Source organism: Panthera uncia, chromosome E1 (genome assembly GCF_023721935.1).
Source record: "Panthera uncia isolate 11264 chromosome E1, Puncia_PCG_1.0, whole genome shotgun sequence".
Lineage (NCBI taxonomy): Eukaryota > Metazoa > Chordata > Mammalia > Carnivora > Felidae > Panthera > Panthera uncia.
Window position 1 is genome coordinate 51,160,242 of NC_064814.1, and position 26,251 is coordinate 51,186,492.

The following is a 26,251-nucleotide window of genomic DNA, read 5'->3' on the forward strand; positions in this document are numbered from 1 at the left end:
GGGAGGAAGGAAGGAAGGGAGGAAGGAAGGAAGGAAGGGAAGAAGGAAGGGAGGTGGGAAGGAAAAAGGAAAGAAAAAAGAAAGAAAAAAGGAAGGAAGGAAGAAGGAAGAAAGGAAGGAAGAAAAAAGGAAGAAGAAAAAGGAAGGAGAAAGAAAAAAGAAAGAAAGGAAGGAAGAGAAAGAAAGAAAGAAAGAGAAAAAGAAAAGGGAGGAAAAGAAAGGAAAAAGAAAGAATTGTGTTCAGTTACAAGATAAGCTTCAGGCATGGCTGGATCCAGGGCTTCAAATGTTATCAGGATCCCTCTTTGCTCTCCTTCTCCTCTGTTTTACTCCCAAGCAGGCTCTCCCTTTATGGTGGTAAAGATATCCCAGGCTTCTCTAAGCTTTTATATTACCAGCTCTACCACACCCATGAGAAAGACAGTTGCATTTATTGGGTGTTCTTGTTCCCAGGCTCTCAACGGCACAGCAAGGGAGTGTGTATATTCATTTGTATTTATTTCAGTGTCTACCTCTATGGATTGGAAATGACGTGTCTACTCTGATCTCTCCAATTCCAATCCAACAGCACAGGGTTTTTTCTCGCCTTCTCCCTTTCCCCGTATGTGTACCTCCTTTCTCTGGCAGTTAGAAGGCAGGCTCCCATTACCTTAATTTGTTTGCTCATTTGACCAATGCTTTTGTATGTGACCGTTTCCCCCTTCCGCCGAGCGTCCCTGTGGATGCCCTCCTCACCCTGCTGGAGCTCTGACACCCCTTTGTGGCAGTTTTCTCCTTGCCTCGTTGGGGCTTTGAGTCCCCATGCCAAACTGCCCTACCAGCGGATGCTCTCCTCACCCTGCTGTGGCTGATTCCCCTTCCCTGGCTGCCCTTCTACGGGGACACCCTCTTCCAGCTTTGACCCTGAGTCCCCACGCTGGCTGCTGGCATACATATATGTCCTCCTCGTCCTGCTGGGTCCCTAACACCCACCATCAGGCTCAGAGCCCCCCCCCCCCCAGCCAGGCCGTCACTTTGCAGGGACACTCCTGTCACCCTTCTTGGACTCTGATACCCTTGGGCCACCGTGTTTCCTTTTCCTTCCTGCAGAGATGCTGACTTTTATTCTGCCCCACCCAACGGCTTTATGGCTGAATTGTTTAGGGAAGGAAGAGAGGGAACAGGAAGAGGAAGTGCCTCTATGTCAGTCACCCCAAGAGACTCAGGACTCCCGGGCCGTCACCGTTTGGGGGGGGGCCTGAATGCCCACATGGCTTCCGTGGTCAGACAACTTGCTGGCATCCCTCAGGCAGCCAAGGGCAGGGACCTCCTCTCTGCTTTCCCTGATGTGCCTCCCCCCTGGCACTTCTCACCGTGGATGCATTTACCTGCACGCACTCAGAGCTGCGCCTGGCCCATGGAAGCATCGAGAAGTATTTGTTAACGAAGGAGTCCTACGCGAGAGTCATCCCACGTGGACAGGGAGGTTAGGAGCCTACTACCCAAGGAGGGTGTCCTGGGGCCCTCGTGGGGCTCACGGAGGCCCCTGTGTCCTTCCTCGCGGGGTCCCCCTGGCAGGTGGTACCCCTCTGGTCCGTGCAGCGCCGGTGACTTCTGGGAGCGGACAGACAAGGAAGTGTAGTTAGCATTCATTCATTGCTTATGTTGTACAAGCTGTCAAAACTAATGAAATTTTATGACAGACGGGCAACGACCAGCTTCCTGGTGTTATTTATCTTTCTCGCTCCTGGCTCGGAGCACCGGGTGATTTTTCATTTACATTTAAAAATGCCAAAATGACTAAGCTCAATTCGCCTCCTCAGAAAACCGGCAAATTGTATCAATGCACAAATGTAATTAATAATCATCAGGCATGAGAAATGAGGAACGGTTATGCAGGAAAGTCTATCTTTCCAGGCTCCTTCCTCTCCCCGCTACCTTTTCAGCCGGTTCCCAAACTCCAGGCACATACATCATGGGTCCCCCGCGCCCCCTACCCCCCACCTTCATTGTTCATATCTGATAGCAGGTGTTTGCAATGACAAACAAAAGGTTCTTGGGACTGGTCACATGAGTTCCCATGGCTCAACGGATTCATTTATAGCAGCCTCACAGGGATGATGCAAATAGATGTAACACGTAGGGGAGGGAAAGATGAAAAAAAAATCCAGTGGAAGAGGGGAGAAGAGGTGTCAGGAGACAGGTTAATTCTAGAGTGACGAGACTGTGAGACTGTGTTCGTGTAGCCAGGAGAAACCTGCAGACCCAGTCCGTCCTGACATCCCCATCGTATGTGCTTCGAACGGTTCTTTGGTTCTTTCGTGTACATCACCTTGAACTCTGTCACCTGCTCATTCCGGCCACATGTGATCTGCACTGTTCTCTTGCTCTCAGCCGTACCTGTGATTTGCCAGGCTCTTTCGCCTCTGCAATTCCTGGCCCTCCCCCGAGTACTTCCGGGGGTCTTTGGAGGTAGATGGTTAGTTCTTTGCATCATCTGCATGATCACGATGATGCTGATGATGTCTTTTCTGCTGGCCCCATTGGGGTTCGGTTCTGACGAGCTGCGTTTTTAAGGCCCCAAAGCAATGGCGCCGTGTCCTCGGGGGCCCTCCAGTACCAAAGGCATTTTTCCTTCTGTGGAGTCAGGGTAGTAATTCCTCCACTTCCAGTGTTTTAACAGAGGCTTTAAAAAAACAAATGTTTTTTTTTTTTACATTTTTTTAATGTTTATTTTTGAAAGAGAAAGAGAGAGACAGGGTGCGAGCAGGGAAGGGGCAGAGACAGAAGAGAAGAAGACGCAGAATCCAAAGCAGGCTCCAGGCTCCGAGCTGTCAGCACAGAGCCTGACTTGGGGCTCAAACCCACGAACTGTGAGATCGTGACCTGAGCCGACAACTGAGCCACCCAGGCGCCCCAACAGAGACCTTTAAATTGCTCTATGTGCCTTCCAGAAAAGCCTTCTCGATTTTTTTATTTTTTTATTTTTTTCAGTAAACAGGTCTTGGGCGAGGAGACAAAGCTGAAAAGGCAGACATTATGGCCCACTTGAAACCCAAGCCCCGGCCACCATGACTAAGGCTTTGTGAGGGGGCCAAGCTTCTCTGCTTGCCTTTTCTCCCCCAGGATGGGCGATTTCCCAGAGGGCTCTTCCGGCGTCTGTGCACCTTGGCCCTGGGAAGGCCAGACGTGTCCAAACATGCTGGTGTCACAGCACCAGCTCAGGCTCCAAACGGCACTCTTGTCTCAAAGGTGGCCTTACAGAGAGTCCGCTCTGTGCTTGGCACCGTGGGCTTCCTGACAAGCCAATCAGACCCAGTACTTGCCCTCAAGGACGTTGTCATACCAACAGGCATGGAGCAAACAACCTGATGGTAGGGGAGGTGACCGTAAGTGGAACAAGAGAGGTACAGATGATGAAGACCAGGTAATGGGGTAAAGAGGAGGGCTGTGTCCACAGAGTTGAAGTAGGAGGTTGGACTCGAACTCAGCCGTGAGCGATGGGAGCGCGTACAGGAGGAGACTAGAAACGGTGCTCCAGGAAGAAGCTTGAAGCTCCTCCAGGGGCTGCAGGAACGAGCAAAAGGTGGATGGATGTTACTAGCAATACGCAGGGAAGGGCGAGGGTTCGGATTGGCTAGGAAGGGGAAGTTTGGGGAGGTTCTGGTGAGAGCGGGGGGGTGGGGGAGGTGGTCAGACTGGATACCAGAGGTCCTTGACCAGCTGGCTGAGTCTGTGTCCTGCTGTATACGCAGCAACACCTGCCAAATAGAGATGACGTTTCAAACAGAGCCATGGAACGGCCATGGAGAACAGGAGCGTCTTTCTGGATCAGGTAGACCTACCTGGATCAGTGAGCGTCAGGTGAACAGGAGAAACCAAGGCGGGCAGGTTCGTGAGGGGGCCTCTGCAGTAACAGCACACGTGGGTACGGAGATTGGGAGCCGGACAAGATGAAAATAAGGAGAGAGGGGCTGGACACAGCCTGTGGGGGAAGAGAGGAATCTAAGCAAAGTCGAGCACGAGCAGTTGGAAAGGGAGAGCAGCAGGGTGCCTGGGTGGCTCAGTCTAAAAGCATCTGACTTCGGCTCAGGTCATGATCTCATCGTGGTTCATGGGTTCGGGCCCCGCGTCGGGCTCTGTGCTGACAGCTCGGAGCCTGGAGCCTGCGTCGGATTCTGTGTCTCCCTCTCTCTGCCCTCTCCTCTCTCTCTCTCTCTCTCTCCCAAAAATAAATAAACATTAAAAAATTTTTTTTAAAAATAAAGGAAAGAGAACAGCATGAGATCCAAGAGGCAGAGTGATTTTTTGGGGGGGGGGGGGAGGGGCTGGCGCAGGATTGTGATGGAATCATATCTCCAAAGCAGCTTTAAAAGGTGGGTGGGAGACGATGATTCCCAATTTGGAGGCAGGAAAATTGTGCCGGAGAGCAGTCAGTGGTATGTTCATGCTCAATTGCTACAAGGCAGACCTGTCTCTTACACCCGGACTTTTGGCTTTAAAACCTTTGCTTTTTTTTTTGCCTTTGCATGCCTGCACAAGCAGCTGTATAGAGAGGGGTGGCAGAAAAAGGACTGGAATAAAAAAGATGAGTAGTAAAGATTTAAGCTTGGTGACAAAACAAAGCCCGTTGTAACGGTTCTTGGGAGAACCATCAGGCGAATGAACTCTCCTAATCCAATCGGGTAAGAAATTTCCTGGGCATATGGATCCATAATCCCATTTTAAATCCCCTAAAAGGAGAGTCTAATAAGAAATCGACTCCAACGGAAAACAAACTAGAGGTAATAATTGTGCTGAGACACTGGGCATTCCCTCCTTTCCCCCCACCCTGCCCAGGAACACAGGCCGTCCAATAAAAGCCATGAAATCCATAATAGAAATTGCCTCAGCCCGAAGCTTCTGGAAGGTCCATGTGTTCATAACAGACCTGTTGCTGTTGATTATCTCCAGCGATAACCGGCTGCTTACGAAAACATCCGTTTTCTGAGAATTTGGATCCTTTCACGGTCTGTTTCACACTTGGGGACGAAATGGCATTGGGTCGTACCTCTCTTCAGCTGGTGGGCAGGAGAGGTGGGAAATCAGGGTCTTGCCAATGTTCTATTTTTCTTTCTGTTTGTTGTTGCAACTGGACTCGTTAGACCAGGCGAGAGCTGCCAACATTTATAACTTGGGCTTTTCTAATTAAAGTTCTGCCGAAAAGCCTCCTCTTGTCTTCTGACTCCCTCGGCAGGAATGTGCGCTCATAACAGAGGCATCTGCCCCCTGGACTAACCTTTCTTGAAACCAGATAAACAAAGTAATACTAATAAAAATATCCATCTGTGCTTAAAGATAAATAGAGCATTAATATACCAAACTGAGATCTGGATTCTTTTGGAAGCCAGCTTTAATGATATTAGACATCTGTCCCAGCTTGCTTTCCGTTCCTTTTCCGTTTGCACACTCGTGTAAGAAAACAATGTGGAAGGAGTTCGTCGGGGGTACATGGAGCCACCCCCTGACCGACGCCCTTTTCCGAGGCCACCGCCCCAGTAAGCCGATGGGGTTCCTTAACATTTGGCACGCTGCTTGCGTTTCATCCTGCATTTTAAACACTGTGGTCTTTCTTCATTTTTTGCTTTTAGATGCCTGCCTGAAAGCCAACTTAATCATTCATAACGCTAAGCAGGATTGCCGTGTAGACCAGATGTACAAACGTCATGGCGGCCATTCTCTTTCTGAAGTCAAGATGCGAGAGTATCCGGAAAGCATCTGGAGCCATCCGTTTGCAAGGAGAGAGCACCAGGTCAGGTCTGCAAAGAGGGAGGGTGAACGTTTGTTTTCAAGGAGAGTACGTGGAAGGTAGAAACCAGCGTCTCAGTGTTCCAAGTAACACGGTTAACACTCAAGGAGCGTCGCAGGCAAGGTGCAATGGTGGGAAAATGTTCTCCACTTGAGGGCAGACCCGTGGACCTTGGTTTCTTAGATTTGGCACTAACTCCAAAGAGATAGGGGTGAGTCAGTGGCACGAGGGCCAAGAGGGAAATGTACCAGGGGCGTTTAGCGTTGTTACGATGATAGGGTGGGGTGTTGCTGGCCGGTTAGTGCCTGAAGACCAAGGATGCCCAAGTACAGCAATGTAAGGAACAGGCTTGCACAGCAAAGTCTGGCCAGTCCCAAACGCGGATGAGTTAGTATTGAGATGCGTTGACATTTTTAAGTAGTGAAAATGGGGGCGCCTGGGTGGCCCAGTCAGTTAAGCGTCTAACTCTTGGTTTCGGCTCAGATCGTGATCTCACCGCTCACGGGATCGAGCCCCACGTTGGGCTCTGTGCTGACAGTGCAGAGCCTGCTTGGGATTTTCTCTCTCTCCCTCTCTGCCCCTTCCCTGCTCACACACACACTCTTTCTCTCTCTGTCTCAAAATACGTACACTAAAAATAAATAAGTAAATAAATAATGAAAACTTTTTTTAAAGACAAAAATCTTACACAGAATCCACAACATATAAAACATAGTGAAGAAGGGCTATTTTTCCTGAAGGAGAGGCAGTCCCTGAAATACTTCTAGGGAACACAGCTTAAGAACCACTATTCTAGGGGCACCTGGATGGCTCAGTCGGTTGAACACCCAACTCTTGATTTCAGCTCAGCTCATGATCTCAGGGTCATGGGATCAAGCCCCATGTGGGGCTCCGTGCTAAGGCTGGAGACTGCTTAAGAGTCTCTCTCTCTCTCTTTTTGCCCTTCTCCCCTGCTCATTCTCTCTCTCTCTCTCTCTCTCTCTCAAATAAAATGGAAAAAAAAATCCACTATTCTAGGTGCTACTCAATGGCCATAGAGTTCTAACAACCTGTCTGGTTGTGCAATGTGCTATAAGAATCGACTGATTAAAAAAAAAAGAAAAACCACATTTTTTAAAAACTGTAATTGTGTTCCTCTCAACATTTTACATGAGAGTTTTTAAACATACAGAAAAATGGAAAGAATTGTAGGTGCCCCAGGTACCGACCACTTAGATCCCACGGTTGCCAACTGTTTGCCCTTTTTGTCTCCTCCCAGATCCTTCCATTTGCGTTGATTCATCTCATTTTGAAATTCCTTTCAAAGTGAGTTGCAGACATCGGTACATCCCATCTCTAATTTCTGAACCTGCACGTCCACCTTTAACGAGAGCAAGAAGTCAAACTGACGTGCAGAGAAGGGAATAGATCTAGGGTAAGGTTTGGTGAGCTGTAAAAATATAATTATATGGCTCAGACCCTTATCAAGATACAACACCTCCGAAAGATACGACCTCTGAAAGTTTCCTCATGGCCCTCCCCAGCTAGCGCCCTGCCCCCTCCCCCCGACCCCCCTGGGTCCTGACAGCTGCTCAAACAATCTGTCCGTAGAGTTCATTCCGTCAGACGAGCTGACAGTTTGCTGGAAAGAATCATTATGGCTGGTGTCTGAACGGACGGGGCAGGGGTAGTCAGGAGGCTTGTGGCCCATCAGGAACACCGCTCTCTTCTACAGCCCGCAAGCCCGAAGGCTGGGTTGGATCCTTGGCTCCCCTCGATTTTTTTTTTTTTAATTGTGCTAAAAGATACATAACATAAAACGTCAGTTTTATGTGTGCACTTTGGCGACGTTAAGCACATTCACATCATGGGGTGACCATCGCTCCTATCCATCCCCAGGAATGTTCTCGTCACCCCAGGCTGAAGCTCCGTCTCCCTTAAATGCTAACTCCGCACTCCACATCCCCCCAGCCCCTGGGAGCCTCCTTGCTACTTTCTGGCTCTATTAATCTACCTACTGTCTACGCCTCGTATCCATGGAATCACACAGCATTTGTGCTTTTATGACTGGCTTATTTCACTCAGCGCAATGTCCTCAGGGCTCCTCCGTGTTGTCACCTGTGGCAGAATTTCCTTCCTTTTTACGGCTGAGGAATATTCCGTTGCGTGCGTACAGAGTATTGTGTGTCTCCGTTTTTCTGGTGATGGATGCTTGGGTCGTTTCCACCTTCCGCTGCCGTGAAGGAGGCAGCCGTGGGCATGGCTGTCACACACATCTGTTCCCGTCCTTACTTGCGTTTCTTCTCTGCCTTCTCCGAAAATTCTTCAGCCACACCTGCGGTCATGAGGGTCCGCACCAAAAATGCGCTCAGATGCATCCCTCCTTCCTTCCCGAACTGCCTTACCCTGTGCCCGGAGGCCCTCCTCCTCCCTCACCTGGACCACTCCCCTTGCTTCCTCCCCGCAGTTCTCCACGGCCTCTCTTGGCCAGTCCTCCACCTGACATTTTCTTTTTATCTTTGAGAGAGAGAAAGAATGGAGGAGGAGGGGCAGAAGGAGAGAGAGGGGGAGAGAGAGACTCTCACACAGGCTCAACGCTGTCAGCGTGGACCCCGATGCAGGGCTCGATGCCACGACCCTGGGATCGCGCGACCTGGGCCAAAATCAAGAGTCGCGCACTCAACCGACTGAGCTGCCCAGGCACTTCCTCTACCAACATTTTCTGAACCTTATACTGCAGCCAGAGAGCTTTCAAAGGCAGTTCTGATCATACCCCCTCCCTGTTCGAACTCTCCAGCGGCTCCTGATGATGCGGAGGAGAAAACCCCAGCACAGTCAGTCCTGCCCGTCTGGCCCTGCTCACACTTTCCCTCCCATACTCTGTGCCGAAATGACTTTTGCTTGCCTAAGCACGCTCGGTTCCACTCGCCTCTCCCCTTTTTCACAACATGTACTTGGGCCATTCTCCCTGCTCCTGGGATGTCCTAACCTCTTGTCCTTTAGGACTTAATGTAGATACCGCTGCTTCTGAGAAGCCTTCTCTGTGCCCACCCAAGACGGAGGTAGGTGTACCCATTGCTTCCTCCCTTAGCGGCCCCGAGGGATGTTGGTCTGTCTCCTGAGACACGTTTGGCACATACGTCTTGGGTTGTAATATCCTCAGTGTAAACACAGGTCGCATCCACATGGGATCGGACCGCCAGGTTGAGCCTGGTCAACCATTTTGGAAAAACCTGACCTCCAAAACTTTGGAAAAGCCTGTGCTACAGTTCCAGCGAGGTACTGATAAGCCAGTTTTCGAGAAAAAGTTAAAAAAAAAAAAAAAAGCCCAGAGTTGTGGTATTTGCTGATTATTATGGTGTTGATTCTCTGCTCGTGGCCAATTTCAATCCGCTGTCATAAGGTTACTGGGCACAGACTTGGGAAGTCAGTCATGCTGACCACACCCCAGTGGTTTCCTCCCAAGACCTTTAAATTCCGCCATATTGAACAAATCAGTTGTTTCTAGAAGATTCCTTCAATTCTGTATACCTGTTGTCGACTTTCAGGTAATGTTCTACAAACTCCTTCAGATTTTTTTTCTATTAAAAAAATCACCCCCTAAATAGTCTGAAGGGCTAAGGAATGTGTTACAAAGATATGTGCAGCATTCAGTGCAAGATAAGAACAAAGCCAGCATGTATTAAGTGCTTACTGTGTACCAAGTACTGGGTAGTGACCTTTCCCCGTGTTTTTCCTGTTAATTCTCATAATCCTGTGAGGGCGGTATTACAATATTCCCATTGTATAGAGGTGGAAACTGAGTCCCAGAGCCACGAATGGAACTCATGTCCATCTGATCTGCGAATCCAAGCTATGGCAAATCGCCTCCAGGGAAGAGGGAGGGACTAGAAGCGAAAGCAAAGGGAAGGAGAGTTAGCTGCTCAGACAATAATCCATCAAAATACTGTCACCCTCATTTCTTGGCTTCCCTGTTGCTCCTTAAGCTTCATTCATAACAAATTACGTGCTGTCCCCCTTTCCTTCTTCTTGCGTCGGTTTCCCCTGTCACCTGGCTGAGGATTTCTCGAACTCCGGGGTCTGTGTCCCCAAGGCAAGGGTAGTTCTCACCACCATGGGCCTGGCCTGTGCAGCTCTGACCTTCCTGAACTGTGTTCTCCTCTCCTCAGCCGTATCCTGATGCCTAGCACAGTGCCTGACACGTACACAGTGAGTGGATGAATGTACCCATGTATTTTTGGCTGCCAGGCAACTTGATTTTGAACTGGGGGGAGATTTCGCTCAAGGGAGAAAAGGTGGGACACTGGAATGAATGTCACCATCAACAAGAACACAGTATGGTTGGAAGAAGGTGCAGGCTTGGGGCTGGGGCCCAGGCCTGGTTTTTGCGTTTATTTCATGTGTGCCCATGTATGTTACTTCACTTTTCCAGTGTCCTCATCTAGAAAGAGGCATCTCATGCCTCTCTTTTATAGATATTTACAGGTGTCCGTTGCTCTCCAGCTGTTGGGGAAATGGCAGTGAACCAAACATAGGCCTTGCCCTGTGGCACTTACATGGCAGACAGAATCCAATACTGATCTGAGTAATAATGGGTCAGGCACGGATGGGGCCTAGGAGGAGAAAGAGAGCAAGGTAGCAGGGTGGGGAGTGATTGGAGGTGCTCTGTAAGCGGTGTGGTCAGGTGCGCCATTTTGGACGGATGATGTTTGATGTTCAGAGGCTGAGGGAAGTGAGGGGAAACCCACGTGGGTTTTCTTGTTCTTTCTTTTCTGTAAATTGTGTTAAAATATACATAATGTAGGGGCACCTGGGTGGCTCAGTCGGTTAAGCATCCGACTTCAACTCAGGTCACCATCTCGCGGTCCGTGAGTTCAAGCCCCGCGTCGGGCTCTGTGCTGACTGCTCAGAGCCTGGAGTCTGCTTCGGATTCTATGTCTCCCTCTCTCTCTGCCCCTCCCCCATTCATGCTCTGTCTCTCTCTGTCTCAAAAATAAATAAACGTTAAAAAAATTTTTTTAATAAAAAAATAAAATAAAATATACATAATGTAAAATTTCCCATTTTGACCCTTTTTTAAAATATTTATTTTTGAGAGAGATGCAAGCAGGGGAGGGGCAGAGGGGGTGGGAGAGAGGGAATCCCAAGCAGGCTCCACGTTCAGTGCAGAGCCCGACACGGGCTCCATCCCATGACCTGTGAGATCGTGACCTGAGCCCAAATCAAGAGTCAGATGCTCAACTGACCCAGCCACCCAGGCGCTCCCATTTTAACCCTTTTCAAGAGTACAGTTCTGGAGGGTGCCTGCGTGACTCAGTCGGTTGAGTGTCCAACTTTTGAGTTCGGCTGAGGTCATGATCTCACGGATTCTGGGATGGAACCCCTCGTCGGGCTCTGCGCTGAGTGTGGAGCCTGCTTGGGATTCTTTCTCTGGCTCTGTCTCTCTGCCCCTCCCCTCCCCCTCAAAAATAGATAAACTTAAAGAAAACAGAAGAGTACAGTTCTGTAGCATTAAGTACCTTCACATGATCGTGCAGCAGTCAGCACCGTCCATCTCTAGAACTTCCTTTCATTTTCCAAACCAAAGCTCTGTCTCTTTTAAACGCTGACTCCCCACCCCCTCTCCCCAAGGCCCTGGTGCCCAGCCTTCTACTTTCTGTCTCTATGGATCTGACTAATTTGGTCACGTCGCAGAAGTGACGTCGTGACCGACTGATTTCACTCAGCACGGTGTCCCCAGGATTCATCCAGATTGTAGCGTGCATCAGAACTGTCCGCCTGTCTGAGGCTGGCCGCCATTCCATCATATGTCTATACCGCGTTGCCTTTTTCCATTCATTTGTTGGCAGACACTCAGGTCATTTCCACATCTTGTCCGCTGCGAATAATGCTGTCGTGAACATCAGAGTGCAGATACCTGTTTGACTCCCCGGTTTTAAATTCTTTTGGGTATATGTCTACCCAGAAGTGGGATTGCCAAATCATACAGAAGTTCTATTTTTCACCTTTGAGGAACCACCATACTATTTTCCGTAGCAGCGGGACCGTCTTACCTTCCTGTCGACGGTGCGCGAGGGTCCCAATCTCTCCGGGTCATCGCCGACATGTGTTATTTTCCGTTTATGTTAATAAGAGCCATCTCAATGGGTGTGAGGTGCTATCTCCTTGTCGCTTTGATTTGCTTTTCTTCAGTGATTCGTGATGTTAAGCATCTTTCCATGTGGATTTTAGAATTTTACATGAAGGATGTAATAACAGGAAAGCAACTGTAGGACTGACCTGATCGAGGTCCCCATGGAAGACGTCCCATGTCTGATTTGGGGGCCGTGGCAAGGAGTTTGAGTTTGCCTCTGAGCGCGACAGAAGTCTCCGGAGGCTTTTGAGAAGGGTCGTAGCATGATCTGACTTACATTTTGAGTGGATTTCATTCTGGCTTTCTGACCACACATATTTTTTTTTTTTTCCAGTGGGGCACCGTCTGGGACTAATTATCCACCGAATACACTTAGCGGTGATATTTATCATCATCATAAAAACACACTGTGGGTAAAGAGATTTACGCTTTGTAGAACGCCTCCTCATACATCATCTTGTTCAACTCTTTGGGCAGTTTGTGTTGCCCCCATCTCCTTAGTCACTGGGTATTTTAAGAGAGGATCCTGGGCATGCCCCTCATGATCAGAAAAGAGTTTTAGCACCCGGCTCTGGCGACAGCCTATTAGTGGTGGAATTTTCTGGAAATTAGCCCATCTGTTTATAGCTAAGCCACGGGTGCCTGTGCAGAATCACACATGGGCAACCCCAAATTTTCCTTTAAAGCCCTTCACCGGCTTTCCTTTGATCCCGCGATATTTTCTTAGTGGGCCATTCATTGTCACTGCCTCCTTCTTCATCCAGGGCTCCTGAAGATTCTACTCCATGTCAATGAGCTTTAGAGACTCTTTCAATGCGTTTTAGTGGTCCTTCCTCTGGAAAAACTCCAATGCATTCATTTGTTGATTCATTCATTCACCCAGTGTGTATTTACTAAGAGTCCACAGTGGATAGTAATTATAGTAAACACGGGAAGCCCAGTGGTGAACAAGCAGAGATGGTCTTTGGCGCCCCGGATCTGGGGAAGTCAGACGGATGCACCAGGCATAAGGGATAAGGGTAAGAAATGGACACGAGCAACACACGACCCTGAGACACACTCCACCTCCATGGGGGATGGACGCACACAAGGCCACACGCCGTGCGATGCCAGCATTCAGAACAGAGAGGGTCTCTTGGAAGCCCCGATGGCACAGCCACCTGACAAGCAAGCTCACTCCTCAGTGGAATGAGACCCAAGACCCAGTTAACCGCAGAGAACCTCCCGCAGGACAAGGGATGGCCACCGGGGACAAAATGCGCTTTTCACGTGGCAGGAATAAACCACCTCAGTTCAAGGCAGGAGTCTAGCATTCCGACAGTTATATCGTCCCAAAAGCATAAAGACCGAGTCCATTTTTATCACACCATCCAACTGTCCTTTCTGGTCGGGTCTTAACCTGCAGGACTGGGTGACCAGAAGAGATGGTGAACTCTGGGTGCCTCATTGATAGGACAGTGACCTCTGAAGCTTGGGAAAGAACTTTCCTTATTTCCCCCTCTCCATGGGCTTGACGTTGTTGTTTTTTTTTTTTGTTTTTAGTGGGGGTGTCAGAAATGTGGGGCGGCTTCGTAGGATACCCTAGCCTTCAGTGGGAAATCCCATGAACAGATGAAGAAGCAGTTCAGAATCAGCTGTGAGCTCACTCGTCTCTCAGCAGATATTTATTGAGCACCTACTTTGGGTCAGGCGTCGGTCAGACGCCGGGGACAAACAAAGAATCCCTCTCCTCTCGTGGAGCTTACTTTCTCTCTGTAGCGAAGAGACTCAATAAAAAAAGAGTAAATGAGGGGCGCCTGGGTCGCTCGGTCAGTTAAGCATCTGACTCCTGATGTCGACTCAGTTCATGGGATTGAGCCCCACGTCGGCTCTGCACTGACAGTGTGGAGCCTGCTTGGGATTCTCTCTCTCTTCTCTCTCTGCCCCTCCCCCTGCTTGTGCTCTCCTCTCTCAAAATAAATAAATACACATTAAAAACAAAAAAGAGTGAGTGGCTAGATAAACAGAAAAAAATCAGAGATCAGGAGCCATAAAGAAAATAGAAAAGGGTCATGGCAGCGGGGGGTGGGGGTGGGCGCACCCGGGTGGCTCTGTCGGTTAAACATCTGACTTTAGGTCAGATCGTTACCTCACGGTTCGTGAGTTCAAGCCCCACATCAGGCTTTCTGCTGTCAGCACAGAGCCTGCTTCAGATCCTCTGTCTCTCTCTCTCTCTTTCTCTCTCTCTCTGCCCTTCCTCCGCTCATTCTCTGTCTGTCTCTCAAAAATAAATAAACTTAAAAAAAAAAAAAACTCTAAAAAAGAAAAAGGTAATAGGGACAGATTAGGGAATGTCATTTCACCTGGATGGATGTCCTAACCAGGCTCCGAGACCAGGATGGGACTGCAAGTGGTTTACAGGAGAGGTCATTCCAGAAAAGACCAGCAGAGGAGTGGGGGAAATGAGACAGAGTAGGGAACCAGTAACGGGTGTCATGCCAGACAAGTGACCGTGCGGGCACCTGGGGACCCAATGTACACCTGTGCCTCAGAGTTATCTCAGCTGTGTGTCGAAGGTGCTGGGAACGAACGAGTGGCCGCTCCCCGGGCCATCGAGTCACTGGCAGGGCCAGTCGTACCTGCCTCTGGGCAGAGTGGGCTCCAGAAGCCTCAGGTGGGGCCACAGATGCTGTGTCTAGAATCCAGTCACGTGCACACCCAACACTGACCATGACAGCATCGGGGTGACATTGCCGCCCTCCATTCCCTCGGCTAATGTCAAGCAGGAAGCAGCCGTGGAAGGATCTGGGCAAAGAACATTCGCACAAAGAGAAATGGTGTGCGCCCAGGCTGGAGGTCCGCTGGGGGTGACGTGGGGGAGGCAGGCAGGGCCCCAGGTTCGTGGCAAGGAGGCGGGCGTCATCCTAAGTGCAATGGGAAGCCAGCGGAGAGTTCTCGAAGGGCCCATCTACCTCATGGGATCACGTTTTCCTAGCGCTGGAAGGGACTGGCCCCTTGGAGGAAGGGTAGGACGGCCTGTTGGAGGCAGCCCGGGGCATAGAAAGTAGAACCTGGGACAATGAGGGCAAACACTGCCCAGCCCAGGGCTGTGGGAAGGGCCTCTCTCTCTTTTGTAGCGCATTCTGATTTAAAGTGGAGACAGCCCAGGCAGGGACCCTGGCCTATTCTGAGGATAGCCAAGCCTTGAAGACGAGGAACAATTAGATAGTAAAAGGATTGGAAAACGGGGAGTTTCCAGGGGCCGTTTCTTTGTGAAGCTCGTGATGCCTTTTGACAAAGTGTGACGCAGGGAGAAAGCCACAGGCTTGCGGGGCCGCCTGGCTCGGCTCGGCGGGGTGGCCAACAAGCGGTCGCTCACACACAACGGGGTCCGTTCCTCCAGTTATGAATTTGGAACCGAGGCATGCAAAAAGAGATTACAGTTCAGCATTCACTGCATGCGGTCAGTGAAAAATGAGGCTGTCATAGGCAGGCTGGGACTCAATCTGCAAGGGAATGTGTGGACACGGGAGCCCTGGCGGCTGGGCACGGGCGATGGGCAGAAACGGCCAGGCTAGAGGCTCAGGGCTCCCAACAGCTCTGGGTGGGAATTTCTTCCTTTTTGGCTGTGAACTTCATCCTTCCTTGTGTCTCTGGCCCTGGGGGGGGGGGGGGGGGGGGGGGGGTGTTCCTTTGTTTCTTTCTTTCTTTTTTCTTTCTTCTCCTGCTTATTCTCCATTAGAAATGTGTCACCTGGCTTTCAAAACTTAGGTGGCCGAAACGAAGAGGGCCCTTTCAGTTCCGGAGGGAAGGGGAAGGCATTCAGTACCCTAGCAAGACAGTACCCTAGAATTAGGTGAATTTTTTGGAGCCATTGAGAATCATCCGATCAAAACCCCTCCTTCTGGAATGAGAAGACAGAGGCCCCGAGATGCTAAGTGACCACCTCAGGTTCCCACGGCCTCCCGGCTGGCAGAGCCGAGGTCAGAGCCTAAGTGCGCTGACTTTCGTGCCAAGATTCTTTCCGTGACACCCACAGACTCATTTTCCTCCTTTCTGTGCAGGGAAGCTTGAGTTACTGGCAGAGCTCATTCAGAGCCCCAGACAGCTGGAGCCTTTGGCCTGCTAGTAAGCTTTGCTCCTGCCCAGAAGCCATGGGAGGAACGTCCGTGACTCATTGGTCCGTGCTGTTTCCTTTGTGCAGCACGAATTCCATGCCTCGGACTTGGCACTGGAATCGCAAGGGAGGGGGCTGCGGCCTCAGGAGAGGGGTCTGCACCCTAAGGAGATGACCGACGGACTAGTCAGTACAGTATTAGCAGAGGCAGTAAGTAGAGTGGTTAAGGCCAGCCTTCCAGAACCAGACATCCTGGGTGTTCACCTCAGCCCTACCTCTTACTAGCTGTGGAACTCGGGCGATTTATTTAATCTTCCACCTGTGAAACAGGGAGACGGGTACACATACCTCTGGTGGTTATCTTTTGCTGAGTAACAGTACTGCTCTACGCATCATGGCTTAAAACAACACATATTTATTCTCTCGCGGCTTCCGTGGCTCAGGATCTGGGCAGCGCTCAGCTGCGTCCTCTACGAGACTGAAGGCCAAGCGTCCGCTGGGGTTGAGATCTCATCTGACACTCGACTGGGGAAGGATCCACTTCCAGCTCGATGCAGGTGCCTGCAAAATGTATTTCCCTGTGACTGTGGGACCGACGGCTTCATGTGCTTGTCGGTTATTGACCAGAGGCCACTCTTGGTTCCTTGTCACGGGGGCCCCAGTGTGGCTTCTTGCTTTCTCAAAACCAGCCAGGGAGAGAGAGGCACTGGCAAGTCGGGCACTACTGTGTCGCGTGATCACGTCACCTTTGCTGTGTTCCGTTGATCAGGAGTAAGTCACAGGTCCTGGCTGCCGCTCAAAGGTGGGGGCGGGGATCACACAAAGGTATGAACACCAGGAGTTGGGGATCATGAGGCCACCCTTAGCGTCTGTCCACCGGGTCTCAAAGGTTATTGTGAGGAGTGAGGTCATATACATCAAGCTCTTTGAAGAGGACCCCTACTCAGGAATCACTGTGACTATTGGCTGTGGTGAAGGTCATGTTATCATCGCCATCAGGAGACTATGCCCTCTTCCCTTATACTTGAAAAGTCTCCCGTGGTCTTTAGGGGACTTGGGAGGAGGACAGGACTCATTGTAAGCAAACACCTACAATAGTTAGCAAGTAAAATAGCTCCAATGACCTAATTTAATTCTGTTTTCTTAGTTGGAGGCTCCATGGTGAGTGGGAAATATACAAAGTTGGGAGTTTTAAAAATCTATGAATCTATAGGCAACTTCCTCTGGACTACACGAATACTGCCCGTCCTCTTTACCTTCTTCTTAAACCAGACTTTCCAACTTATTGTCACTTTTTTTTTTTTATAATTATGAGGTTTAAATGTTAGAAAAGTATCTAAGGTGGTATAATTGCTGCTGCCTTTATTTTTTTACTGAGGCGTAATCGGCCTATGGCATCATGTTCGTTTCAGGTCTATCACATGATGATTCGGTATTTGTATATACTGTGAGTTGATCACATCCCCTAGGTTAAGCCCCACGTGAACACCCCCCATGATACGTAGTGAACAGATTTTTTTCCTGTGATAAGATCGTTTAAGATCTGTTCTCCTAGCAACTTCCAAGCTTGTAACTTCGGTGGCTCGGTCGATTAAGCGTCCGACTCTTGATTTCGGCTCAGGTCGTGATCTCACAGTTTGTGGGTTTGAGTCCCGCGTCGGGCTCCGCACTGACAGCGTGGAGCCTGCTTGGGATTCTCTCTCTCTCCGCCCCTCCCCCTGCTCACCTCTGTCTCTCTCTCTCTCTCTCTCTCTCTCTCAAAATAAATAAATAAACTTAAAAAAAATTCTTACCGTGCGTCTCCAATATATGCATCTTCATTTATGTTGAAAGCCACGCACACAGTAGAAATTACAAAAGGTTGGGATAAATAAGATATAAGCAATAAAATGTCTTTCTAACCCTGAAGGGTTCCAAACATCATTAGCTCATACTTCAAGGCACTTTAGATGAGGTTTGTCATTGACAATAGTGGATGGGCATTCATATTTCAAACTTTTGTCAGATCTAATTAGCCCCATTCTTTTTTTTTTTTTTTCCCTCATAGTGCGGCTGACAGAGAGATCAAATAGCACAGGGAGAACGGACTGCATGTCTGTGAGGCATTATTGCTGTGAGGCTATGTTATCATTGTACCGTGAATTCTAGTATCTTTGCAAGAATATCGTTTAAGCCTCTGGTCCATGTTGCAAGAATTGGTTCGGGTGAAATCAATCATGTAGTCAAATTAATTTTACTGGTCTCACATACGCTGTGATCTGTCACAGTCTGCGTGGAATATCAGTGAGGAAGGACATTCCTTCGGTCTGTCTCCTACCCCTTCCCGTGGGGGACCCGTGTGTCCCCTGAGACAATGTGCCAGCTCACATGGAGACTGCATACAGGTGCTTGAGAAAAGTTTAAAAATGTAATTTCTTTTTAAAAATGTATTAGCGAGTGCACGAGTTGGGGAGGAACAGAGACGGGGGGGGGGGGGGGGGGAGAGAGAAAATCCCAAGCAGGCTCCGCACTGTCAGTGCAGAGCCCAACACGGGGCTCTGACTTATGAACCGTGAGATCATGGCCTGGACAGAATTCAAGAGTCAGATGCTTAACCGACCGAGCCACCCAGGCACCCCGTCTTTTTTTTTTTTTTTTTTTTTTTTGAGACACAAATAAATAATTGTAACGTATCGTTTGTATACATCAACGCTTCACCTTATATGCGCCTCGGGAGCTGAGCGCACAATTTGGAGACCCCTTTCCTATATCATGCAACACAAGTTCGCCCTCTTGCCGATTGACTTCTGGCTTTATGTAGATGCGTCTGGAACCTTCCATCCCTCTGAGGTGGGTTGAGCTTGTGACATGCTCCCGTCGTGCCTGCCAGAAGACTGCCCCATGGTGCTGCTCTGAGCTCCCACCCTGAAAGCGTTTTACGGAAGTCTGCAAAGTTGGTGGACGTGCCGGGGCCAGGAGCTGCGAGGGACCATCCTGCACAGCCTTTCTGAGAGGAAAAAGTGCTGACGGCACCAGCAGCTAACAGGAGCTCTCTGTCATCCTTGTAAACAGGGTCGAGCTGGCCTGCTTTATCTCTGTGTGCACAATGCAGATTTAATAGGAAGTGCCCTCAGAATCATTGCTGCTAGGTTGAGTCTCCAAAGGAATTAGGGATAACAGTTTAATAACTGGAGAAAGAGCTTAGGCGCTTTGCTGTGTCGGGTGTCTCTGAGTTGGCTACTGAAAAACGAACTTGGGACATTAAACCCTTTTATCACTCAGATAGCGCAATATGGGGAAAATCCATTCCTTGGCAGGGGATGAGTTTACCGGCTTCTGAAGGGGGTGTGTGTTTGAATATGATAGGGAAGGGAGCATTTGTCAGAGCGGAAGGTGGATCAAAAGACAAATGAATTCTTTGAGTTAACTAAGAGCTTTAAATTATCTGGCTTTGAACTGCCTCACCATTAGCAGAGCATGCTACGCTGAAAGCCAGCCTGTCTTTCCAAGGTCTGTGGATGGCACAGGGGTCTCTATCTGCTAATGCTGCATTTTAAAGGAAGAAGCGGTGTTAGGGCAGATGGCTAAGGCTGGGGAGGCAAGATAAATGTCTATTTAGCTGGGTGATGGAGTCACTCTTGCTAACCTATTCACCCAGAAGCCTGCAGAAAATAGGAGATTTGGACATAGCTGGCTCCCCTCGTATTAGTTAGGCTGGCTGGAAGTCATCCGTCCAGACTGAGAATGGATAAATCAGGTTGGCTTCGCCCAGGGGTTTCCAAATTGGGATCCACGGAATCCCATCGGAGTTTACCTTCTATGGAAGACTGAGACACGGTCACAAATTCTACGTGTGCGTCATCCCTATGTTCATACCCTTGCAGCCTACCACTACAGATCCTTCCACCAAGAAGTGGAGACTCTTTCTTCCCTTTTGGAATCTGATTTGGATATGTGACTTGCCTCGGCCAGAGGGATGCCATCAATGGTGAGGAAGGCAAAGGCTTGACAAGCAGTTGTGCATTAGAGCTTGCCCTTCTGAGGCTCGTGGAAGCCACGAGAAGCCCACGTCTGTCTGTGAGATGATGAGAGACCCAGCGGTTGTCATCTCAACCAGCCAAACCCTGTAAGTAGCTCTGCCTGGCTGATAGGTGGCAGATGGCAGACACGGGAATGACCCCCCCTGAGATCTGCACAGGACGGGTTAGCTGAGCCCAATGCAACTTGATGACTTCCTGAAACGCCAGCTAAATGAATGGCCGTTGTCTTTTCTTTTTAAGTTTACTTATTTATTTTGAGAGAGAGGCAGAGAACATGCACGTGAGTGAGGGAGGAGCAGAGAGAGAGCGGGAGAGAGAGAGAAATCCCCAGCAGGCTCTGCACAGTCAGTGCAGAGCCCAATGTGGGGCTCCAACCCACGGACAGCAAGATCATGACCTGAGCCAAAAGCATGAGTCGGACCCTTAACGGACTGAGCCACCCAGGTGCCCCACGAATGGCCATTGCCTTAAGTCATTAGTTTTGGGCAGTGTGTAACAAAAACTGGAGGTGGAACGAGGGGCACTGAGGGCAAAATTACGAGCCCCCACATTCTCTTTCACACAGAGCAGCTCTGATTTGCTTACTCTTTCCTTTAAGCTCTTGTTTGAATAATGTTAAGGGGTCGGTGGGAGGGGGAGAGGGAGAGCCTTTGCTTTAGTCTAGAGTATCCCACAATACTCCTGTTGCTGGTGACGAGCCTTGAGCCATCTGATCTGAAGCTTCTGCTTCCGGTTTTGCAGTGTAGAAGCTGGGAAAAGTTTCTCGGGGCAGCTGACCTGTCCCCGTAACCCCCGAAACCATTCCTTTTTCACTCAAAATGCCGCACATCCAGCCATCTCACCGTAGGGTCAGTTCCTACCAGGGAGGACAGGAATAAATCCGTTTTTGAAGAGCTCAGACACTTGATTTTTTTTCTCACTTAAAAGTGAGACATTTGCCTTGACCTTGTTGGCCTTGACCTTGCTGCCATTCATTATTTCCACAACCGTATTGCGATTCTGCTAATGCCATAAGATGGGATTTGTTCTTGAGGAGGAAGGGGGGAGCTAGACGTCTTTTGGGAAGAAGTAAACCAGAAGAAAGGTGCAACCTTAGGGGTCTCTAGATAAGGGATGTAGAAATCCAGTCTTCCCACAATTTCCTGTTGCATGGGCGCTCCATCTTTCCATCAGCCTTTCAAATTTTACGATTAGGTACGCATGACGGACATTAATACCTTTTTCTCAAACTGCATTAACCTTCCCTCTTCTAACAGTGTCCTGCTTTTCCTTTGGGTTACTATCTTTCCTTCCACTGCACAGAGTCTTGGTGGGACTGAGTATCCAGGATGACCGGGCGTCATCCCTGGTCAAGGTGGGTGTGTGGTCCAAGCCACGCCAATTCAATGCTCTCATCTAAGGGCCCGAGAATTACACACATGACGTGAGGCTGAATGTGGTTGTGGCTGATGCATTAGACAGCCTGCACTCCATCCTGAAAGTCATTCTGTCATGGTAGCACCATCCACCTGGGCACCCGATGAAACCTCCAAATGGTTTCTATTTCCACCTCTCTTCTTCCCACTCCGTGCCCAACTAGTTACCCGTGTTTGTTAATTCTGCAATGCAACATGTCGTAAGTCCCTCCCCATACGTTTATCCTTTCTGCTCTCACCCTATTCCTGGTCCTCCTTGTGGCTTACCTCAAGGAAAGGAATAGCTCCTTTGTTGTTGTTGTTTATTTATTTCGAGACAGCGAGCAAGCACAAGCAGGAGAGAGGCAGAGAGAGAGGGAGAGAGAATCCCAAGCAGGCTCTGCACTGTCAGCACAGAGCCCAAGGTGGGGCTCAGACTCACAAACCATGAGATCACGACCCGAGCCGAAATCAAGAGTAGGATGCTCAACCGACTGGGCCACCCACAAGCCCCTAAAGGAACAGCTTCCTCATCATTTTCCTGCCCCTAGCTCTTCCAGACTCCTTTATATGGTTACCACTTGTCTCCATTACATGCAGATGAAGTAACCTCACTCCGCACATGGCCATTTGTCACATTGAATAAAGCCTGAGCATTTTGTCATGAGATTGGGGTCACACTGTAAGAAGCCTCGGGGTACGTGGCTGCTGATAATTCGTTCAGCACCTCAGTGACATCAGGGACGATGACCCTGCCCTTCCTTCTGCTCCCCCCCTCACAGTCACAAATAGTTACCCCAACACCAGGCATCACATCCAGAATCCACAACCTAGGCAGGAAGAAGGGAGAAAGAAGTGTTTCCAACCATATTTGTCTCCATTACTGGGAAGAGAAAAAGCCTTTCCAGAAGTCCTCAGCCAGCTGCTTCTTCCATCCCATTGACCAACTGGTACCTCCTGGCCCCTCCTAGCTGAAAGAGGGGGCTGAAAAATTAAGCTTCTCTCGCCTCTAATGAAGGTGGGCAGGGACGAAGGGGGTTGAGACCAGGAGTAGCATTGGAGACATGAGACTATCTGCTGCTTTCCTTCCCACGGCATCTCACAGGATCGTTATTACTCTGTCATTTCATTAACCTAGAAATATACTGTCGTAATAAAATATCAAAGAGGTGCAGAAAGCGAATGCCAAGAACATCCCAATACGTTAACTGAAACACAGACATTACAAACGTCAGACACACGGAGTGCGTAAACTGTAACCATCAGAGAAGACTGAACAGCAAAGGTGGGTCTTGAGCTGAGCCAGGGAAGCCTTTAAAAGTATACAACGTAATCCCCAGGTCTCAGAGGATTTACAGTCTATGGTGAGGTAAGTGTAACACACACGAGACACAAGCCAGCAAGGCAACTCATAAATAAGCCTTAAAACCAGAGGGAATAGATGAGGTGTTACAGAAATTAAGAGGGGGAGAGAATTAAGGATTAAGTCTTTTCTTTAGCTCAGTTTCTCTCATTCCCATTGCCTTAGCCTTGGAAATACTAATGTCTGTCATTTCAGGTGGTGGGAGTTGCATTGAAGTTTTGGGGGGACTCATGCCCTTCATGGCATCTGGCTACACAGCATTTACCAAGAAGCCCCTTACGTCCCCGCCTCTTCTGATCCGACAGGCATTTCCATAACCTTCTGTGCCACTCCAGGGCGTAGATGACCCATTTTGCCTCTCTGTTACTGAGGCAGTTTCCGGGAAACTCTAGGGGACTATTTATTCTTTGAAGTTAGTTGTTTATTTATTTTGAGAGAGAGAGAGGCAGAGAGAGGGAGCGAGAGAATCCCAAGCAGGCTCTGCACTGTCAGTATGGACCCCGACGCGAGGCGCAAACTCATGAACTGTGAGATGATGACCGGAGCCGAAATCAAGAGTGAGACGCTTAACAGACTGAACCACTCAGGTGCCCCTGGGAGATGTATAAAGCCCATCTTCGCTGACACGCCACACAGCCCTCTCCCCCCTGGGAACTCTCCGCCTCCAAGGTTCTTCCCGGAAAAAGGGGCGCACGACGCCTCCGCCCTTTCATCTCACGGCCTTGTTAGAGATTTTGCTTCTTTTCTAGAATCCCCTATGGTGCATTTTTGTCACAATGTGAAATTCAACAGCATGGTCAAACGTGGCAACGATCCTCACATCCACAGAGAACCGTTATATGTTTTTTTGGAAAAGAAAAAGTTTTAATGTGACCAATTTTAAATACACGGGAAAGTAGAAAGAATAGCAATGAGCCCCTAGGAGCCTATGTCCCACCCTAGCTACTGTTACTGACATCCTTCCACCCTTGAAAAAATGGTCATGCCTTTATCGTCACTGATAAAGTGTCTTGAAGTGAAAGCCAATTTTTTTTCCCCCTCCTGGTGAAATTTGAACTTTGGCCTTTGTGTCTAGGCTCAGAAATCAACCCAACTGAAACGATTTTCGAGAAAGTTCATTTTGGACAAGACTACGAATTCCTTTCCTGACACCAGCTCACCCAAGAACCCTGAGCTTCCTGCTTTCCCTGCCTGTCTACACAAGGGGCCCGGGTATAGATGTGGCTCTTTTTCCTTCGCTGTCCCTCTCTAAGAAGTGGGTGTAACGAGACTTGGCTTCAAGGCCGACCAGGTAGCATTCCCCTGCATCAGGACTCCTCAGAGACCATTATATGTAATCACAGAGTGTCACCGGCCTGACATGAATGATTATGCAAAACTCTATGCCCAATTTCCAAGTAGCTCCACGGTCTTGACAAAATGATGTGGCCATTTGTGAAATGCAAGCAAATGGGAGGAAATGGAGGGTGTAGGATTTCTGCAGAAGTGACAGACTCATCCAAGAGCAAGAACTCTTCTAGTCCAGCAGCAGACAAAGCAGAAATTCTTACCCCGAATGAACCAGCCTTGTGAAGTATGAATTCATACCCAGCTGTCACCGGGGAACATTTTGGATTCGTTTTAACCGGCTGTGACAACAGCCAACCTGGGCTCACTTGGGCTTGGGTGACATTGTGCCCATCCGCCACTCTCATGGGAGACAGTTCAAGGTGGGGATAAGGCTGCTTCTGAGCCCCCCAGCGGCTGGTCACAAAGCGGACACACATGCGAGGTGCCTGGGCGGCTCAGTCGGTTAAGCGTCCGGCCTCAGTTCAGGTCCCTGTCTCACGGTTCGTGGGTCCGAGCCCCATATGGGGCCCCAGGCTGATGGTGCGGAGCCTGCTTGGGATTGTCTCTCTTTTCCTCTCTCTCTGCCCCTCCCCAACTCGTGCTTTCTCTCTCAAAAAGCAGATGAACTTAAAAAAAAGTGGACACTCATACACACAGACACGTCGTCACTGCACACACAGGCTCGTGCTATGTGGCTGGCATTCCCAGGGCTCGCCCACGGTGGGGAGAGTGTGATTTTTATTCCCACACCCAGACCTAAGAGTAATTCTAAGGGAAGGCTGTAGAAGGAAGACAGACCATTCAGATACAGCTAACCTTTACTGGGTTTCCTGTTCATTCACATGCTCAAGAAGGTGCATACTCGGGGCACCTGGCTGGCTCAGTTGGTTAAGCGTCCGACGGGCCCAGGTCATGATCTCACAGTTCGTGAGTTCAAGCCCCACACCGGGCTCTGTGCTGACAGCTCGGAGCCTGGAGCCTGCTTCGGATTCTGTGCCTCCCCCTCTCTCTGCCCCTTTTCTGGCTCGTGCTGTCTCTCTCTTTCTCTCTCTCTCAAAACTAAACATTAAACAAAAATTTTTTTAATAAAAAAGGAAGATGCATACTCTGTGATGTGCAGGGCAAAGTTGGGAGAATGGCCTTCCCTAACGACGACCAGCTGGTCCCTCATCAAGTGTATCAGGGAGGGATGGACTGTAGTATAGCAAACTCTTGGACTGGAAGCTGAGACACTGGTTATGAAGCATTTCTGTGACTCTGATATAGTATTGAGCATCTCTGGAACTCAGTTTTCTTGTCTATAAAATGAGAACACTCGGGGCACCTGGGTGGCTCCATCCGTTGAGCGTCCGACTTCGGCTCAGCTCACGATCTCAGTTCGGGGGTTCGAGCCCCGGGTCGGGCTCTGTGCTGACAGCGCGGAGCCCGGAGCCTGCTTCGGATTCTGTGTCTCCGCTAGTGAGCATTTCCTAGGCGGGGTCACTACTGCTCTATGCAGTGACACAGATTTAAACAAGAAAAGTAAAGACGAGAAGAAAAAACCCACACGGGAAAGAATTCTCTTCCCATGTTGACACCCCCTTGCTTTGTGTTCCAAGTTCCATATGCCATTTGAAAGAGTCATCATTTTCAACTCCCGTCATTGGCTCTTTAGTGGACTTTCGGGGAGGAGAGCTTCTGGAAGTTCAAGTGTCTCACTCAGAGCCACCGTTCCTGACTGGTAGAGCTTCCAGCACAAGGTATATCCCTGAGACGATCTCTGTGGAAGACGACCCAGAGTTGTTTCTTGTTCTAAACAATAAGCCAACCCTTCCTCAACCACTGGCAAAATGCTCTGACTTGATAACACTCATCCATCACTGTGCAGACACAGTCGACTCACCACCCACCCTCTCCAACCTTCCCGGTTCGGTGCCTCTGTTTCCAGTTTTATCTTTCACGGCTTCGGAGTCAAATAGGGCTATGAGAGGGATGGGACCATCCCCTGCCTTTTGCAGGTTTCAAGGTCCGAGGTGCGACCGTGACCTCTAATTAGAGCACCTACCCATGTGGGAGACAGACTGTAGATCCCTTTCTGGGTCCTTTAAATGTTCCCGTAAAGCTCTAACTATAGGGAACAAAATGTGGTTTCTTTTCAGTTGTGACCAGGGGGCTGGTCGTTGGGCTCAATG

The 26,251-nt window shown here is 49.4% G+C and overlaps 1 long non-coding RNA gene across 1 annotated transcript in view; it reads left to right on the forward strand.

The window, feature by feature from the left end:
• Nucleotides 1–26,251, forward strand: part of LOC125926977 (uncharacterized) — a 142,256-nt gene that overhangs the window by 52,857 nt on the left and 63,148 nt on the right. The window contains exon 5 of the long non-coding RNA XR_007459206.1: nucleotides 5,610–5,770. This is a non-coding gene — a long non-coding RNA (uncharacterized LOC125926977). The remainder of the gene's footprint in view (nucleotides 1–5,609; nucleotides 5,771–26,251) is intronic.